The sequence below is a fragment of the Oryza sativa genome, chromosome 2, assembly GCF_034140825.1.
Source record: "Oryza sativa Japonica Group chromosome 2, ASM3414082v1".
NCBI lineage: Eukaryota > Viridiplantae > Streptophyta > Magnoliopsida > Poales > Poaceae > Oryza > Oryza sativa.
Window position 1 is genome coordinate 17,033,234 of NC_089036.1, and position 10,335 is coordinate 17,043,568.

The window sequence follows — 10,335 nt, forward strand, 5'->3', positions numbered from 1 at the left end:
TTAGCTTGTGCATCAAGAACTGAACACATGAGAAAATTATGTGCGAATACACAAACAACGAAAATGGTTACATGAAGGAAAAAGTACAAATTACCCTCCGAACTTTCACGGTCATCTGAATTACCCCCTCGAACCACAAAATAGGATATTCTTCACCCCCAACTATGCATACTGGACGAAATACCCCCCTCGACCCAATCCGCGGTGGTTTTGGTCTACGTGGCGTACACGTGGCAGTCCAGTCAGCATTCTATTTTAAAAAATTTGTGGGACCCGCATGTCATACACTACTCTCTCTCACTTCTAACTCTCACTCTTCCTCTCTCTCTATCACCGTCTCATGGCGAGCGAGGCAGGGGGCGAGCGAGACGGAGGCGGCGCGCGGGGGCGGGCGGTGGGCGGCGGTGGGTGGTGAGCGGCGACGCGAGACGAGGCGGATGAGGCGCGCGGAGGCGGGCGGTGGGCGGCAGCGCGAGATGAGGAGGCTGCCGTGCGGGGCAAGGCGGAGGCGGCGCGCGGGGCGGGCGGCGCGCGGGGGATGGGTGGGCAGCGCGCGGGGAGGGCGGGCGATGGGTGGGCGACGCGTGGGGGAGGGCGGGCGGCGCAAGATGAAGAGGCGGCGGCGCGAGACGAGGGGGATGCGTACCGGTGGACCAGCACGACAGCGTCGACGACGAGCGCGACGCGTACACCGCCGCCGACGCTCCGTGTCCCCCCTGCCTCTGCGCCGCCCTGCCCCGCCGGAGAGGGAGGCCGACGCCGACGCCGACGAGCTCCGCGCGCGCGCCAGGCGGCTCCGGCGCTGCAACCGCCGGAGAGGGAGGCCGATGCCGACGCCGACGAGCTCCGCGCGCGCGCCACGCGGCTCCGGCGCTGCAACTGCACGCTCGCGGCGCGCGGGCACGCCGCCCGCGGCCGCGCGCGCCTCGTCCGCCTCACCAACGCACACCTCCGCGCCGACGCCGCCGCCCCGCGTCACCGTCCGGCGCTGCCGTCGTCGTCCTCCCGCTGCAGTGCACAGGCGTGGGTGTCGTCGTTGGCGGCGATGTTGGCGCGCACGAGGCAGCCGAGCTCCATCTTGGCGCCGGGCCGGAGTGCCGGGTCGTGGGTGACCAGCACGGCGGCACCGCAGCTCCGCGCCGAGGCCGCCGCCCTCAGTCGCCGCCCCCGCGTCATCGTCCCCCGCCTGCCGCTGACCATAGTGAGAGAGAGAAGAGAGAGAGAGGAAGAGTGAGAGAGAGAGCAAGAGTGGAGGAGGAGTATGACATGCGGGTCCCACAATTTTTTTAAATAGAATGCTGACTGGACTGCCATGTGTACGCCACGTAGGCCAAAACCACCGCGGATTGTATTGAGGGGGGGGTATTTCGTCCGGTATACATAGTTGGAGGTGAAAAATATCCGGTTTTGTAGATCGGGGATAATTCAGATGACCGCAAAAGTTTAGGGGGGTAATTCGTACTTTTTTTCCTTACATGAACGATCAACCCAAGCCGGGGTGGGGGTGTTCGGTCTAGACCACCAATGTTCGCGAGGAGGGAACCTCATAAACCAACAGCCTTCCATCCTTTTTCAAGCCTAGTTATTGGCTTAATTACGTGCCTAATCAGGATTAGCATTTAACTTTCGTTAAAAACCAAATCCACGCATGCTTTATATTTTATATTTTTTTGTTACGAGGTTTGCAACGTTTGTTCAAATATTAGATTCTATTTTTTTTTTCCAAAAACATAGGCATTATATATTAAACTAAACTTTCTAAATTTGAATATGATCAGCATTTTTTATTTATATACATAAAGTATGTCTATATAAGTATATATAGAAAGTTTCCAAGAAATAATTCATACAAAAAAGTTTCTACAGATAAAATTTAATATATAATTTATATATGCAATTAGAAAGTTTAGTGTATAAATTTCACAATCCAGGAGACTGTCACAACCCTACTGTTGGTATAATTAGGTTTACTTGTCTGTGTCTCTGTTTGTAGGTTGTATATTTAATATATTTGCATGAGCTTCTTCATACAAATAAAAATCGGAACAAAATATAATCCTAATCGGTAAAATAGAACAATATTTCTAAATGTGCATAAAGTAGAATAGAAAGGAGAGGTTTCATAATTTATTCAAATACTAGATTATTTATCATAATAATATATTTTCCAGAATTTATGCGATAAGGTTTGAACCGTTAAAAATTAAAACAAGTTTCAGCCTCAGTCCTTGTCTTTAAATTTATGGGAGCAAAATGTTTCATATTTTGAAATGCAATCCATTAAAATGGAATCTAGGTGTACTGGACTACCTACTCACAATCATAAAATGTCGGAAAAATTCCTGAAAAATCTGAACTCTGTGCTCTGAGATTGGCCCTGATCCAGCAAGTGTAGTACAAATTGGTACTACCGACCAAAAGTTAGCATTCTTCACTCCTATTTGCTCCCTCTCATCTTTATTTTGCTCCCATCACTTAAAACCTGAACCTCCAAGCCACCAACGTTTTCTCCTACCCTCCGTCACTAGGAGAATGCTATCAGACATACATGTCTTTTTCTTCCTGATCCTCTTTTTTCTTGGCTAGCTAGCTAGGTGATCGGCCAAAACTCACTGGTTAGGCATGTAAGGTGTCATGAGATACAGATGAACTAGAATATCACCGCAAAGGAGGAAGGGGAACAAACATTGCTATGATTTGTTTGCTTTCTCTGATAAGCCACTCTAGTAGGGAATTATGCCTACGATTGCTCGCGGCTGCAAGGAAGACAAATCCACGGGAATGCAGCCATCAAGATAGAAATGGCTTCATTGCTATGATTTGTTCGCTTTCTCCTAGAGGCCGCTCCAATACTGTCAAGGCTATTGGAAGCCACTGAAGATATGGAGGTTTCATCTTCGTGGTAAATACCTTTGAATTGTCCCAAGGATCTTATCATCGTATTAGTGTCGAGAATTCCAACTATGAAGAAAACTTTGTTGGATTAAAATTTCTTTCGCGTCATCTGGAGTGAGTCCACTTATTCCCTAATCAAGGCGCTGCTCGATTTATCACTTATTAGACATAAATTGCGAAACGGCCCATGAAAGTCAAGAACGGGACGCGTAGAAAACTCTGGGGCTGGCCCTATTTATTAGTACATGACGTGTTCCATGTCCAACCGTCTCCAATGGGCTTGAGCCGTATCTCCTTGGAGATGAATAGTCTGATTAGAACATGTGGAACATGACATTAATTTGACATAAAAGCCCTGCGTTAGCATAATAAAATTAAGATATATAGCACCAGCATGTGGTAGATATGGGTGATAACTTTGTGCTTAATTTGCTCTGTGCTTCCTACTACTCTGTTCTCTATTCCTCTTTGCACCATTGCTGTTGATTCTGAGCTTCCCTCAGGCTCCAAATTTATTATTCCATCTTGTCTTCTTGCTATCAGTGGCATCTAAAATTACCATCTACATCCAATCTCTATGCCAATTGGAAGTGTTGTAAACCAACTTGATCTTCAATGTAAATGGAGGGGTTCCACAACATATATATATAATTGCATAAGTATGGATTCCAAGCTTACTTGGAGCTGGAGGTTGTTGGCTCCTCCTCCCCTCTTCATTTTTGCCATATGTAAGTAAAGCATAATTGCAAATATGTTGGTTTCACACATGACGGGATATCCATCACCAATAAGAGAAGAACACAACTGTTTTCTTTTGTCAGTTCACTTATGTCCGCATCCTTAGTTGGTTCAAAGCCTGCAAGTTATACTACCTTTGTCCAAACACTGACGGACCTAATGATTAACTAGTTTGGGATGGGATGCACCAAGACATGTAAATATGCTAGCGAGCTGATTTTACCAAGCCTCACTGGAAGGAAAAGTTTTTCATTTGGATTTTTTAGGGTCAGTTGTAGGAAAAAAGAAGTAGCTAGAGGCATAATTGCTAACCCCCTCATAGGTTATGTTCTCTTCATGTCGGTGGCGAAAGATTTGTGATTGCAACAACGAAATAAGGGGAATATGGTTTGTCACTTTGGTATAGGCATGTGCAAATTATAAGTAGTTGCCGCAACATTTTGTTTTCTCATCATTTCAAGCCTTAACTAGCTGCATGTACACTCTGAAGTATGATCTCTCCACCTACCCTTCATCACATAACAACCTCGCCTCAACATTATTTAAACTTGCACATGACTTGAGTAAGATGTGCAATAGGATGCTGGGTCTTCTTTGGCCTCCTCAACTTCTCCGTCTTCTCCTTCACAGCTTCATTTTGGTTCATTGCTCTAGGTCTCAAGGTCATTAGTTTGGCATGGGAGGTATTGGGAGTTATCAAGGCACAAACATCAAATCTGATGGAAGATGCGAGGACATACCGAGTTCGTGGTTCTTCAATATGGGCATTCAGCAAATCTGCTAGAGCAGAGGGATGAAACTTAAACGGTCCGTAGGATCGTCAGCCACAGAACCATTTTAGGTGCACATGCAGATACAAATACATAAAGACATATACATGGTATGAATTAGAATATGGTTGGTGGCTAGTATGGATTAGAATATATGTTTGTTTGTTTTACGCTGCATGCCCTTATAAATCTCAACTGTAATCTACATGAATGATGCATGCTCTCTGCAGTTATGCAACTTGGAAAGTTGTATACTAGTAACTTCAATTACTACATCTAATCTTGCCAGAGGAATACGATAACGTACATACCATTCTCTTTACTCCCCTATGATGTCCATTCTTAGTTCTTACTCCTACCATTTCAATTAAACTTGAATCAGTCACTTAGCTGCCCGCACATTAAGTATGTGTTTAGTTGGATGGTTTTCCTACGTTGGGTTTTTTTTTTCGAGAACCTCCTAGGTTGGGTTGGTTTGGGTCGAACCCCTTACCTTAAATGTTTGGTTATAGCACTAGGTGGGATGGGTTGGTTCCAAAAACAAATATTCCATTGATATTTGGGTTGGTTTGGCCCATGAAGAAGAAAGGTCTCTCATGTCAGCTACTCATCCTTGAAGAAATTAACAAGGTCGACGACAGTAGATGGATGAGATAGGTTATGCACATGTATTATGCTCTTTGTGGAAACATATTTTCATAAGTTTGTGTTACCTTTGCATTATATGCACAATTTAGTTTTTTTTTGTTTTCTTGTGACGAGCTCACAAGTATGAAGGATATTGAGAATTGTAGAAATAGGCCTTGGTAAGTCAACTGAATCATGTATAGAATTGTATGAGTACATTTGGTCTTGAGGAGTAGTTTGTTGGGCAATTTCAGTGTGTATTGTCAAAATTGCACATCTGTACTTGCATATTTCAATATGTCATTTATATCTTTATTTGTAGAACTAGCAGAGTTTCTCACCTTCATTCCTCCATACAAACATGTGATAGGACCATTCCATCCTCTTCTATCCCACAACCCCCCCCCCCTCCCCGCCCCCCAAAAAAAAAGCTCACTCCATCCCTCCAACCTAATAGAAATAGGACCATCCTATCCCAAAATCAGGGATGGATACAACCCATCCCACCGTGTTCCTAAACCAAACACATGCTAATATATTTGCAATTCAAACAACCTCATCTTCTCCTCTTCTTAAGCTAGGCTCGTCTATCTATTTAGGGTATTCCTTCCTTCTCTATGCTTCATTGCCAGGAGGATGCATGGTTGCATGCCCACTTCTTTTTTTTCCTCTTTGGATAGCTCATTGATTTAGGGCATTTAATTCGGCATGAGATGCATTGGAGGTATTGAGAGACCTGAATGAACTATCTTATCATCAACATAGAGACTATAATGGATTAATGGTTCATTTGCTGTGGTCTATGAGCTCTCTATAAGACAATTAGGTGGAAGAAGTACATGTAAGTCTAGCAGAAGCTTGGAAGCTCAAAATATTTGAAGATCATACAAGAGAAGTGATAGTCAAATTGTGTATGATACTAGAGAATCAAATATCTTGAGATACATAGAGGTATACATCAAGCGAATCATTCGAATAAGTTACACGAGTTTCCACGTGATTGAAATAGTTTTTTTCCCTTTCCCCTTTCCTCCCCGACACATAATTTCTCTCTTTCTCTGTTCTGTTTTCTTCTCTCCCAACTTTTTACCTGTTGGTGACTTGCTCTTTTCTCATTTATAAAAAGCCAGCACAAGTTTTCCCATTAAAATATATATATTTTTTCACTAGTTCAATAAAAAAAGTTATTTAAACTTGGTAGGATGAGGACTTAGTGTTGAAATTATAAGCACATAATGATTTAATTTATTCCATAAATAAATCATGACATTACATATGTAAACTAGATTGAATGCATAATTAGATCTACACATGTAAACTAAGCAGTAAAACATGAACAGATCAAATATGCGCAACATGTCGAATACGTACCGAGGTGGCGGAAAGACCGGTTGCTCGGCAGGAACTACTTGCGGTTGCGGGCATCAACGAAGGCGCGCAGCACGCGAGCAGAGAGGAAGGCAAGCCGTCGCGGACGAACAGGGAGCAGTCGCGCGAAGCGCTTCCCAAAAACCTTATTGCTGCCTTCTCCCGGTGTAGAACGTCGAAGGCAGAGGTTCCGGAGACCTGCTCTCCCGATCGCAGGTGCACACTGGTGAGCGGGATGGAGTAGTCTACGAGCGACGACGCAGCACAAAGGAGGAGGCAAACCCTAGATTGATTTCGTGTGTGTAGCGTGAAGGCGGTGGCTCGGTTTATATAGAGATAGGTCGCTTGATCAGGGCGCTCGCATGATCTCCACTCCGCGTAACCGAACCGGATAAGTCGTGCGTAACTTATCCGGACTCCATGCCGTTTTCACGCACCAGATTTTTTGGAATGTTTCAAAAACAAAACAAATCCGAATTTTCCTGCGGCTCTGCGCAAGGGTGAGGAGCCAATTTTGCGGACCATTCGACGCGTACGTCGTGCACGTGCGCCGCCTACCCTGCCCTGCCCTGCCCTGCCAGGCCAGGCCAGGCGAGGCGAGGCGAGCGAGCGCGCGCCTGTTCCTCATCTTCTCTCCACCACACATGCTTCAAGTGGCTAGGAGGGCATCCTCCCTTTTAAGGAGGTCCCCCTCTCCTAGAATAAGCACGGTGGTACTAAACTCCACATGCATGCCATCCCATGAGGTGGGCTTTTGTGATTTTCCAAAGAATTAATCTTCGAATGGGCCTTAGCCCATCTATTAATTCCAACAATCCCCACCAAATCTCAAAATCCCACTGAGATTTGCCTTTTCCAATGTACTGTTTATATACCAGCGGTTCGATAGAGACCGATTAAGGTTGAACATCCACCTAGAACTCCAAGCTACACTTACTCTCTCCTTCGATGCATTGTCTATCACATTTCGTGATAGTCCCTTCGTGAAGGGATCTGCTAGGTTTCTAGCTGTTTGGATGTAATCCAACGTTATAACTCCGGAGTTTCTCAATTTCCTGACAGACTTCAATCGTCTTTTCACATGTCTAGACGATTTCATATTATCCTTAGAACTATTTACTTTGATGTCACGCCCAGAAATTCTCGAAACAGAATTTCTAAGCTGAATGTGCATTAAATCCCTGTCCAGGACCAGCCAGGGTACACAAACGACAATTGTTGACATACAGACCCACGTCTTACAAAAATATAAAAGATTACAAATGCAGCGGAAAAGATTAAAGCGAGCTAAACCGGGAAACTTGACTTCAGCAGCGGGCGACTCCACTCCACAGGCAAACCTTGACGGCAGCAACGAAACCAACCTCCCTGAGACGGCTCCAACTGAGAAGAACTTCAACTCTGGTGTGGGGGAAAAGAGAGCAAGACTGAGTACTACCCACTGTACTCAGCAAGTCATACCGGAAGAGGAGGTATGATGCAGGATATAACCAAAGGAAGCTAGGGGTTCTTTTGCATAAAGCAGGCATTTCAAAGCAGTAGTTGAAAGCAGTAAAACAGCTGTAGTAATTAATCAATATTAACCAATCACTGTCCAACGCTACACCACGTTGCACATGGCCGGAGCAGCGACGTGGCCGGCGCTCGCGGGAAGGTGAGGAAAGAAGGGGGAGGGAGGACTCACCGGCGACACGGCGGCCGGAGCGGAAAACGAAGGCGGCGACGACGACCCGACAAGAGGAGGGGCGGACGAGCGGTGGCGACACCTAGAGGAGGGGAGGAGAGGAGTTAGGGATGGAGAAGGCGACCGCGACGACCAAAATGGCTGGCCGGAGACGGAGGGGAATGGATAGCTCACCGGCTCGCGAGGGAGATAGGGTTCCGGTGGGGTTCCGGCGACGCGAGGCGGTGACCGAGATGGCCCACACGGCGGCGGAGCTAGCGGCAGCGGCCCTAGTGGCGACGGCACGCGGCCGGAGATGGGCGGCGGCGGCGGCGCTAGTGGCGAGCGGCGCGCGACCGGTAGGAGGCACGGGAGAGTGCGGCGAAAAGGGGAAAAGGGAGAGGGAGATGCGGGGAAGCTTTATAGGGGCTCGAAAGGGGCGGACATGGCCGGGAAACCCCCCGATTTGGCCGGCGACGTGGGGGAAAAGAGAGAGAAAGTGGGGGGGGGGAATTCAAATCGAATCCCGCCCATTTACGGGCGCGCGTGCGGGCCGGGAGATGCGGGGGGGAGAGGGCGGCGACGTGGGCGCGAGGTGCGGGCGCGGAGTGGAGGCGCAACGTGGAGAAGGCGGCGGCGCGGGCGGTTTCGGCGGCGGTTGCCGTCGTGGGGCGGGCAGCTAGAGGAAGGGGACGACCTGACAGGTGGGCCCCACCTGTCAGCGTCCCGGAGAGAGGGGAAGGGGATCGGGCCGGCCCAAAGGAAGGAGGCCGAGCGCGGGAGGGAGTGGGCCGACGGCCCAATAGAGAAAAAAAAGAAGGAAAAGAAAAAGAAAAAGAAGAAAGGATTTTTCCTGGGATTAAAAATTGCACTTTGGTGATTTTTAATTGGTTAAAATTATTTCCAAGGCTCTGAAAATTCCACTAAAAATCTTGTTAATGCATTGGAGCATGGGGAACTCAAGAAAAATTCCACCACGCTATTTCTGATTATTAAGTGCATTTATTAACTAGGGATTTAGCTCTAGGTTAATTAAGATAATTTCTTCGGGCAATTTATTTAACCAATTTTTAAAGCAAGAAAAGGGGGAAACTTCTGGGCGTGACAAACCTACCCCCCTTAAACGGAATCTCGACCCCGAGATTCGGAAGAGCTGGCGAAGAGGTGCGGGTGGGCGGCCTTCAACTCATCTTCTCTTTCCCAAGTGGCCTCTTCCTCTGAGTGGTGGCTCCACTGAACCTTGCAGAATCTTATTACTTTGTTTCTGATCCTTCTCTCGCTGGTTTCGAGGATACGAGTCGGCTTCTCCACATACGTCAGATCTCCCTAAATTTCGATGTGATCCGGACTTGCCTGTTCCTCAGGAACTCTCAAACATTTCTTCAACTGAGAGACGTGGAACACGTTGTGGATGCCAAGCATGTTGGAGGGAAGCTCAAGCTGGTAAGCAACTTCACCTCTACGTTCCAAGATCCTGTATGGTCCCACAAAGCGTGGTGCCAACTTTCCTTTGGTTTGGAAGCGATGTACTCCCCTGAGCGGAGTGACACGGAGATACACATAATCCCCTGTTTCGAAAGCGAGCTCTCTTCGGCGGTTGTCTGCATAGCTTTTCTGCCGAGATTGCGCGATTCTCAATCTTTCCCTGACAGCTCTGACTTTCTCTTCTGCCTCATTTAAAACTTCTGTACCAAACAATTGGCGTTCCCCTGTCTGATCCCAAAAGAGCGGAGTACGACACCTTCGTCCATACAGTGCTTCAAACGGTGCCATCTGCAGACTAGCTTGGTAACTGTTGTTGTAAGAGAACTCAGCATACGGCAAGCTTTTGTCCCATGCTCCACCAAAGTCAAGCGCACAGGCTCTCAACATATCCTCTAGTATTTGATTGACTCGCTCGGTCTGGCCATCTGTTTGTGGATGGTAAGCAGTGCTGAAATTCAACCGGGTTCCCAATTCTTCTTGTAATTTCTGCCAGAACTTTGAAGTGAATTGGCTTCCTCGATCAGACACGATCTTCTTAGGTACACCATGTAAACACATAATTCTTGCCAGATAGAGTTCTGCTAATTTCTTCCCTGAGTAGGTAGTGTGCACCGGAATGAAGTGAGCCACTTTGGTGAGTCGGTCAACGACTACCCAAATAGAATCATGCCCCGATGACGTCCTGGGCAAACCGGTGATGAAATCCATTCCGATTTCTTCCCACTTCCATTCTGGAATTTGAAGTGGCTGTAGCAAACCTGCTGGCCTTTGGTGTTCTGCCTTTACTCG